Source organism: Rhamphochromis longiceps, linkage group LG7 (assembly GCF_057381845.1).
Source record: "Rhamphochromis longiceps isolate RC_006_pf linkage group LG7, R_longiceps_female_GT1.1, whole genome shotgun sequence".
NCBI lineage: Eukaryota > Metazoa > Chordata > Actinopteri > Cichliformes > Cichlidae > Rhamphochromis > Rhamphochromis longiceps.
The window spans coordinates 8335349-8345845 of NC_140563.1; positions in this window are offsets into that span (position 1 = coordinate 8335349).

Consider the following 10497-nt stretch of genomic DNA (forward strand, 5'->3'; position numbering starts at 1 on the left):
AGTGTCAGACAGAGGCTATGCAAACATTTGACGCATGCACACAAAAATGGAGGAAACATCAGCAGAGTTTGGGTTATACCACTGTACCTTGATCCATTCAGTCCACTGAGGAACACTGCAAGGAGCAGAAATCCACAGAACAACCTGCATATAACCGATGTGAAAACAGTTACATGGGAAAAGCAGCAATGTTCTGACCTGTAATCAGCTGCTCGTGCATCAAATTCAAATTTTATTTGTTACACACACAACCATACACAGTGTGACATGAGGTGAAATGCTTGTAGCTGCGCAATGCCCGACCATTAAATGACTGTGGTTTTACAGTATTTACAATTTACAGGTTATTACAAAATTTACAGATTTAACTTAGAAATTTACAGTAAAAATGTGCAAATAGCAGAAAGAGATTATAAATTATAGGAAGTGTGCATGAAGAAAATCCAGAGTGCGTGTGGTGATGTGATGTGTGTGAGAGTCCAGTCTTATAGTGATGTGATGTGTGTGTGAGAGTCCAGCCCAACACCTGGCTCAGGGCCCGAATAGCCTGGGGGAAGAAGCTCCTCCTCATTCTCTCTGTTTTGGCCTTAAGGGAGCAGAAGCGCTTCCCAGACCTCAACAGTGAGAAGAGTCCATTGTTGGGATGGGAGAGGTCCATCATAATCTTCCTAGCTTTGGACTTGCACCGCTTGGTGTAGATGGACAGCAGGTCAGGGAGCTCTGATTGAATGATGCGTTCGGCCGAGCGCACCACTCTTTGCAGATCTCGTCTGTGCTGTTCCCAAACCAGGTGCAGATGTTTCCCTTCAGGACGCTCTCGATGGTGCAGGAGTAAAAGTTCTTAAGCACCTTCAGTGGCAGATGGAAGTCTCTAAATCTTCTGAGGAAGAAGAGATGTTGACGGGCTTTCTTAACCAGGGTGTTGATGTGACAGGACCATGGCAGGTCCTGAGTGATGTGGACACCCAGGTATCGGAAACTGTCCACTCTCTCCACTGGCGTGCCACTGATGATGAGGGGCTTGTAATTCCTCGCCTGCTTTGTAGTGAAGTCCACAATCAGCTCCTTAGTCTTGCTGACGTTTAGGAGGAGGTTATTCTCCTGGCACCAGGTCTCCAGGTTCCTAATCTCCTCCAGGTAGGCCGTCTCGATGCTGTCGGAGATCAGGCCCACAACAACAGTTTCGTCAGCACACTTGACAATGGAGGTGGTGTCTGATGTGGCTACACAGTCATAAGTGTACAGTGAGTACAGCAGGGGGCTTAAAATACATCCCTGAGGCACTCCAGTGCTGAGTGAGATGGAGACTTGTTTTCCCACCCTCACTGATTGGGGTGTGTCGGTGAGGAAGTTGAGGATCCACTGACACAGTGATGTGCTGAGTCCTAGATCCGTCAACTTGGTAAAAAGCTTAGAGGGAATCATTGTGTTGAACTGTAGTCCACGAACAGCATCCTAACATAATTCCCTCTGCAAGTGTCCAGGTGACTCAGGGATGTGTGGAGCAGGTGAGATATGGCATCGTCTGTGGAACGATTAGTCTGGTAAGCAAACTGAAGTGAGTCGATGGTGGCAGGAAGTGAAGAAGTGATGTGATCTCTCGTCAGTCTTTCAAAACACTTCATTACAATTGAAGTCAGTGCTACTGGATGGTAGTCATTGTGGCAAGCGGGCTGTTGTTTCTTTGGAACAGGGACAATGATGGACTGTTTGAAGCACATGGGAACCACTGCTTGGGCCAGGGAAAGGTTGAAGATCTCAGTGAACACCGGTGCTAGCTGGTCAGCGCAGGCAGGGATTGCATCTGGTCCTGCTGCCTTCCTGGTGTTCACCCTCCTGAAGGTGTTCCTCACGGCATGCTCTGTGATGATGAATGTAACGTCTTCACTGGTGCACTCCGAGCACGTGCAGCCGTTTGTTATTTTAATTGTTTTAATTGCTGCAGTGTGGAAGAGAGCATAAAACCTGTTCAGCTCATCAGCCAGTGAAGCGTTGGAGTAAACAAACTGGACTGCAGCAGAGGACTCACACACAGCCTGTCTGTCTAAAGGTCCAGCCTCCACCCAGAATCTTGCAGGGGCCTTTCTGAGCCTGAGACCCACTTTTAACCACCAGATGGCGCCTCATTTCAGGGCACAGCCTCTCTCTATAGTTTTGCATGAACTTTTACTAAAGTGATACAGCGATGCAGCTTCAAGTGGTTTTAATTTTTATTTTTCATGCAACTTAGCTTATAAACCAACACATACTTGATACAATTTAATATCAGGTCCCATCCAGAGTCTCAGTGAAATGTTTCTCATGTATTGTTTCAGTGTAAAGGGGGATAAGAGAAGGGTAGACACTATATTCATTGAGTAGATAAAGTAGGCTGTGCAAAAGTAAGGTGAAATGTAAATCTAGGGAAAGGCAGGGATCTATGCCCTGAACACAAGGGAGCGTACTGAGCTTTCAAACCGCTGCTGTCAAACAGCAGAAAATGTTTTCTCAGAAATGAAAGCCTCTGTGCTTTAAAATTCACCAACATGCTAAAATTAAAAGTTAACGGCCTAGATTAAATTTAGTTCTTTGGAAAAAGGTTAATGGTCTCACTCTGCCCAGGAATGTAGCTGTCCTGGTTTACCTCTGAGCAGGAGCATGCATATTTGTTAACTATGTGAGCATGTCCTGTAGAGTGACCACATGTCAACAGCATTATTATAGTAGGTTACACTGTAGTGGCGTGATATATATCACCAGTACAGAGGTCAGAGGTGGGTGTACCTCACCACTGAACCAGGACTCTTGTGCAGAACACATCTCATAAGTTTAATGAGTGTTCTGTCATTTAGAGCCACAGCAGTTCACACGTCTAAACTCAGCAGCATTCAGATTTTGTGCCGCCTCACAGCGGACAGACTGATGACCTGTCTAGCGTGTACTCTTCCTCTCACCTTATGAAAGTATGAATAACCACTTTGTGTGTGTGTGGAGGTTACAGATTTAAAGATGCTATGATTATTGTTTATCAGAGACCTGGAGAAACAGGATTATAAGCAAGTACAAGTAAATAGACAGCTCAGGTTGGGTGCTTTGGTGGTCTGAAGTTAGAGAGGCAAAGTTGAGCTTGCTTGTACATGTGCAGAGGAAGGATTGTCAAAGGATGTTGAAGATGGAGCTGCCAGGCAGGAGTAAAAGAAGACAACCTCAGAGGAGGTTTGTGAATGAAGGAGGACAGAGGGTTGGTGTGATGTGGGAGGATGCTAGAGATAGGGTGAGATGGAGGCAGATGAAAAATAGTAATTTGTTGGACAAAAGTCAGATTTATTGAAAGTTTCCTCTGACAAGGGAATTTTTGTACCATAATCATAATTCAACTGACACTATTAGTTTCTATAGCAAACCTTCTACAGCCCGGCAGGAAGTGCAGCTAGGAAACGGTGCACTGAAAGACAAACCACTAACAGCATAATAAAATAAATGTTGCATTATGATCATTTTATCTCAAGTTTTTTTGCCTTATCAACTGAAAGTTAAATTTGATTGACCACATAGCCTGTTTTTTCTGCCCAAAGTTAACATGAGAGGGAGAAACAGCAACAAAATGTGTGTGTGTGTGTGTGTGTGTGTGTGTGTCTGTTAGCTGCTACTTTAGCCAAGCAGCAGTGTGAGTACAAATTACAACCTAAAAAAGGCAACAACAAAAAAAAGTGACTTTTATGCAGCCAGGGAGCCCGACTGTCGCTGTGGAGCTGCTTACAAATTGTTGTAAAACACTCCAAGTTACAGCTGCAAAATTAAAGCAGGTTCTCTTCCATTCCTGAAAAGTCGACTCGTGTTTCATCCAGCAGTGGCTCCAAGCCACAGAATGAGACGCTTCAGAAAACATAGCAGGACCGAGGATATCTGTGACTCGTCCTCCCCTTTCCTCTATTAATGTGTTTTCTCTTTTGTGATAAATGAGTTCAAATAAAAGCAGCTCCAGCTTTTCAGATATTTTAAGATAAAATTAAAAATTTTAACTGGATCTATGAGGGCCGTCTGGCTTTTGTATACAGCACACCAGAAGGTGACCAGAAACTTGTCGCTCCTGACATGGGCGTCACTTATGGCTGCTGTAATGGCATTTGAGCTTCTGATGAGGTCACGCATGAGGCCTTTTCATAGTGAGACACGAAACGAATGCTGAATGAAATAATTTGAAATGTTTCTGCTGAGCTATTTAACAAGTCAGCAGCGCCGCTGTGTGGCCAAATGAGCGTACTGCATCAGAAATCAAACGAGACGCTGAAAATGAGAGATGTGGATAGTTTTCCATTGTTTCTACTGCAGGACGCTTCGCAGAGCATCACGCACACAGACAGACAAACGTCTTTTTAAATAAATGATATTAAAAGGCTGACTGATGTTAATCAATGATGTAACAAAGTAAAAATACTCCATTACTGTACTCACAGAGTTACAGTATTCGAGGAGTCTCCTGAGAGCTTTGTTTTTACACCAAACATCTGAAGTCAAACGTCTCCACTCCCCCCCCCCCCCCCCCCCTCCCTCACATTTCCAAAATGAGCTTCTTACTTTAGGTTTAACACATTTGATATGAATCATTTATTTTGTGGCCACACACCGTCCTGATTTCAAAATGATTTCAGCGTAAAACGATCCTGCTGGTGAATCATCAACAGTGCTTATCACGCATGACTGATGTAGTAGAATAGAATTAGTAGAATTCATGCATCATTTAATGTATCAAATGAAGGATATGTTTGAAGAAAGAGTTTCTAACAGTGTCTTTTTGTTCCTTACAGTAGTTAACCGTGTAACTTTAATGTCTCAAACTTTAAACTTCCAAACCACCAGATTCTTTTAACATTAAACAAAATACTGTTTGTAAATATTAGCTTTTATTTCTCCATATAAAATGAAACAGAAGCTTTTCAGGTATCTTGGAGGCATTTGTGATGAGATGAAAAGATGTGGAAATCTGTTCAGCATGGCTTATTTCTGTGTATCCTCAAGTGGCAGACCCAAAACACGACCCACATTTTAGGATTAGGATTTCAGTTTATTGTCAACACACACGGGGTGGCTGTAGCTCAGGTGGTAGAGCAGATCATCTCTGACATTCACACAGAGTGTGTGTGAATGTTACTTAGAAAGCACCTAGAAAAATGTGCTTGTGCGAATGGGTGAATGCACAAGTTGTGTAAAGAACAGTAGAAAGAGTAGCTCTATAAGAACCAGTACATTTGCCGTTTACCATTTACATGTATAAATACAGATAAGGCCAGTATAAATGGTGGAATAATTGGGCTGTTTATATCACCCGCTGCAGTGCCTTGCGGTCAGCAGCCGATCAATTCCCATGACAAAGTGGTCAGGATTCTACAGAGCATCCTGGTATTACCTCACCCTGTGAGGATTTTAATATGTCAGATTATATATATATTTTTTTTTATACATTTGTCAACAGAACACAAGTTTCCACTGAAATCACAGAAAACATACCTGACAGAATCCTTTGGTTGTTCCATATCCACCTGCACAGGAAACACTGGCAGGAAGACCAGGCCAGTGTTTCTTACAGACCTTTGGTTCGATGACAGACACGTCCACCACCGTCGGCTCATCAACAGGTTCGCCACCTGAAACACTTGATTTTCTTTTAGGTTTATTTCAGCACGTGGAGGCTGAATTGTTTGTACTCTGTGAACTAATCGAACGTTCACACACAACTGGAGACACAACATGAAGTAAAAAATAGAAACACATTTTCATGTAAAAACTCTTTTAAAAATATAATTATTCTACAAATACATCACATGAAACTGATGCTGCTTTCAATGATGTCATTAGCATGTTCAGTGTTTTGGTATCCTTCATGGATTTCATTTTCTCTCAATCTTTATTTTGGGATGATCAGTGTGTGCGGTCACTGTGTGAGTAATCATTGAGAGGGAATTAAAAATGTCAACAATTTTAAACTGATATCTTTATTTCTCATTAGGCAATTGTCACAAGCAGGTTAATGTCAGCATTGCTGTAACCAACGGCTGTCAGAAGTCAAAGGTCATTTTTATTTGATGCTATTGCACTTAATTGTGTTTTATTTTCCCTCGAAATAACATCTGCCTTATCAATAACTTAGAGTGATCTGATCAATAAACACAAGTTTGAAAAAGTTTGTTTTTGGATGAACTTCATGAACAGGAAATCTAACTCACAACCGGTCACAGTGTGCAGCAGTGAGCACAAAGTCTTCAGTGATGAGGAATTCTCCACAGACATGTTGACCCTTGTTATTCTGAACTGATCCCATGTAGGGTATCGAGTTGTCCGGAGCTTTTGTTCCATGAATAATTCCTGTTGAAAACTCTGGTAAATTAAAAAAAAAAGAAGATGATAAAGTTAGTGTGCCGTTTACAGCCGTAAGATAAATCAGATATATTTGATGTTCACACTGATGCCTTGTAGACATGGTAGAAAACAAAGAAGAAACTTGTGAAGACAGTGCATGGTGCCAGCAGGAAACTCAAACTGTCCTTTACTCAGTAGAAAGACTTTTATACATCACGCGTCTTAGTTTGAAGGCTGGTCTATCGTTATCATCTCGACTTCCTGTCATGCCAACCTCTCTGCAGTGCAGGTTTGATGTACCATTATCTAATGTCAAAAGGGGGATGGTGCGTTACAAAGCAGCGAGAGAGACAGAAAGGCAGCAGAGTTCAGGTAAGAGTTGGATTTTAAATAGAGGGCTCTGTGTGCGGGCAGGCGGAGATGAGGATCCAAATGCAGGACTCAAACACAGAATTGTAACTCAAAACCTCAGCTTTATTGCTGGAGAAATTAAAACATGAACTGAACAAGGGTAGTGAACACGAAAATACTGAACACAGTATAAAACACACAGGCATAATCCGACGGTACGATGCAGCACTGAGCAAGGGCAAACACAGGGCTAATATACACAGGGAAGTAATCAGGGAATGGAAAACAGGAGGGAGACACAGCTGGGAGAGATTGGGGCTAACGAGTCAGGGGATCGAAGCTGGACACACTGACATAAGACACAATCCTTCAAAATAAAACAGGAAACAATACACACTAAACTAAGACACGGACAGAGAGAGACAGACTAGACACTGAACTAAACCAGCAAAAAACATGAGAACACAAAACCTAAGAACTAATCCCTAAACAAGAAGAACTAAAACATAGATTAATAATCATCATCATCATCATGATAACCAAAAAAAGCACCACAAGAGAATAAGAAAACTATCCATAATGCAAAAACACACCAAAACATAACAACTCAAAATACTGGGTCAAACTGACCCAGAATCGTGACAGGTAAGGAGATGTCATTTCAGGACTTAAACCAGACTCTAAGAAATTGCTGTGTCTAATTTTGCGATGCTGCGAGTAACAAACTGGGTTCAGTTTGGAGGTGGAAGAGGAACTTTCCCTCGCCAGGCCTCGACAGCCGTCTGTGTTTATCTCATCTCAGTTTATCTCACGCAGCGCAGGGCTAAATTTAAAATTATTAAATACTTAAGACAATGTATATTCTTCTATGAAAAAAAATACAAGTATTCATTTAAGCAAATAAACAGAGCCGTAAGAGATGTTTTTCAGAAACTGTTGTCTTTATTTTGATTTGCAACTAACAAATTTTTTAAAAATTTGTAGTTTTTGTTGTGCTCTCTATTATGTGAACCCCTCACCTAATTTGTTATGTTTTTTAACAAATTAAAGCCCAACAATCAAATGATCCCCTGTGAGCAAGCACTAGGCACGGTGGAAAGGAAAAACTCCCTTTAAACAGGAAGAAACCTTTGACAGAACCAGGCTCAGGAAGGGGCAGCCATCTGTCGCGACTGGTTGGGGGGTGAGAGGCAAAAGAAAAGAAAAATGAGAGCACAAGTTAGAGAACATGAGCAACATTTAGCTAACATGAACAACGTATGGTTTTCTGGACTGTGGCTGAAAAGCAGTCCATCATTACTAGTCTTTAAAAGGGAACTAATCCATCACCAAGGTGGCAATATGGCTCAAGGCGGCCATAGACAGAGTTAAATAGGCAATCACTGTTAAGCATTGAAAAGCCCCAGTAAGCTGCAGCTATAATAAGGCCTACTGCGGCAACACCTAAACCTATTTTAAGTAGGCGTTTGGCACCATGACGCCATGAACCACTACTAGTCGGAGCCACGTCAGGAGATGGTTCTGAGACAGGAGAATCAAGCTCCTCAGGTTGAAGACCAAGATTCTCCTGTGTCGGAACCACGTCAGGAGGTGGTTCCAAAGCAGGAAAAAAAAGCTCCTCGGGTTCAGGAGCAAAATTCTCCTGTGTCAGGACCACAGGTGGTTCCAAGGCAGGAAAAAAAAGCTCCTCGGGTTCAGGAGCAAAATTCTCCTGTGTCGGGACCACAGGTGGTTCCAAGGCAGGAAAAAAAAGCTCCTCAGGTTCAGGAGCAAAATTCTCCAGCTGCAGAGCCTCCAGAGATTCCACCTGTGACTGTTGTTCTTGGTACTCAAGAGGCTCTAAAGTTTTCTTGAGTTCGTCTCTCTCCCTTTCAATAAGTGACAACTGAGCAGCAATGCTGCTGTTCTGTCTAAGGAGATATTCTTCCTTTTCCAGAAAGTCACGGTGCATCATTTGAACGGTGTTAACCTGTTCCTGCAATTTAGCCTCCAGAGATTCCACCCTTGACTGTTTTTCATCCAGAGCCTGTCTCACCCGACGCTGAAGAACACATATTTCTTTTTTCAGCTCAATTATTTGTTCAGTCTTGTGATCTATTTCTCTATTCTGTTTTTCTATTATCTCTTCTTTTTTTGTTATTTTGTGGTGAGCTTCTCCCACTTGGTGCTCAAGTCTCTCTAACTCTGCCTTGACATCACGGTGCATCGTACTAATTTGTTCTTGTATTTTCATTTGAAGGTCTCTATACGATATTTCTCTCTCCACTAACCCATATAGTTCGTTTGATTCCGCTGGAATCGCTCTGTCAGACTGTGAATTATTGACTATTTCTCGTGACATTTCTTTAAAAGCTTAATGCAACGTGTCGAAAGAAAAATACGTGTGCTTAATTATTTAACTTTAAAATAGTCCCTTTCTGAAAGGTTTCTGGTTTGCTAAACACAACTCGCTGTTTCTGAAAATGTTCCAAGTAAAACTGTGTTTGCAAAGGTGAAGAGGGGCTATTTATAGACTTTTGTGGCAGCGAATTTGACGTCAGCGCTCTTTGAGCCTTTGATCCTTTGTTTCATCACAGGATCACATGACAGCTGTGCGTAATTCTGCGCATACTCAGAGAATACCCATTGTGACGCACGGTTTTGTTTTGAATTTTTTTTAAATACCCTGAAAACAGTCCAAACAGTGTTTCCAACTTAGCGATTTTGTCGCTATATTTAGGGAGTTTTCAAACCCCCCTTAGCGTCGTTTTTTTTTTTTTTCTAAAAAGCGACTTGCGACAAATCTGGCGGCTTTTTCTGGTGTTATTGGAGGCTTATTTATGACGACTTTTGACGTGAAAGCGCTTGTTGCTCTTACTCTCAACAAGCAGCGGGTGCTTCCGTGGGCACCTCGCTCGTGCCAAAGCGCTCACAGGCGGAGGATAGTCCTCCTCCAGCCGCTGTCAGGGCAGGAGATGTTCACGTGCGTCCAAACTGCAAATGAATCGCGCACGAGCAAAGCCGCCGCTCCCGCACTGACTGTAACGCAGTCAATTCTTCTTTTACTGTTATGCTGTTTTGTGGATCACAAGGTTTAAAACTACTTGTAAACACACACACAGTAACTCCACCCTAACCTGCAGCTGCAGCGCAAATAACAACGAAAATTGTTTGTAAACGTGTCCTGGAGTTTACAGGTGCAGACAGTGCAACAGCTTCCAGGTCATTTATTCTGCCAATATGGCAAGAAGGTAGTGATGGCCCGCTTGAAGCTGACGCTCCGGAGCGTGTGTCGAAAAAAAACAACACACTGGTTCAGAAGCACTGTGTCGAGGCTTGCTTCATTTGGCAAAAGTCACGTGACCAGTGACGTCCGAAGCTTCATTACGCACGTAACTGCTTCGGTACCTGATTCAAACGGATATAAGGAAGTGAATCATCCACGGGATTCGTGGAGTGTGTTGATGGTGACAGAGAGCGAAGAGGTGATCATTCCACTGACAGATATGGAGCCAGCGAGGAAGAGAGGACATTCTGGCGTGTGGGAATATTTTGAGTTGATTTTGCTCAATTCATTTTATCTGCCGAAGTGAAAAACTTGAAATGTCCAAAATCATGTTTTCATAATGTAAATATCATTACAGCATATGACTTCAGGAACACTTCCATGTGAATTAAAGCTAATGAAGACTACAAAAATGTATTTGACACTATACGTACATTACATTGCTACACAGTTTAGAAAATCATTTTGTTTATTGTTTTTAGGTGATAGTCTGCAGGACCCAGGAATACCTGCATATCTACCAACTTGCAGTGTAGTTCCTGCAC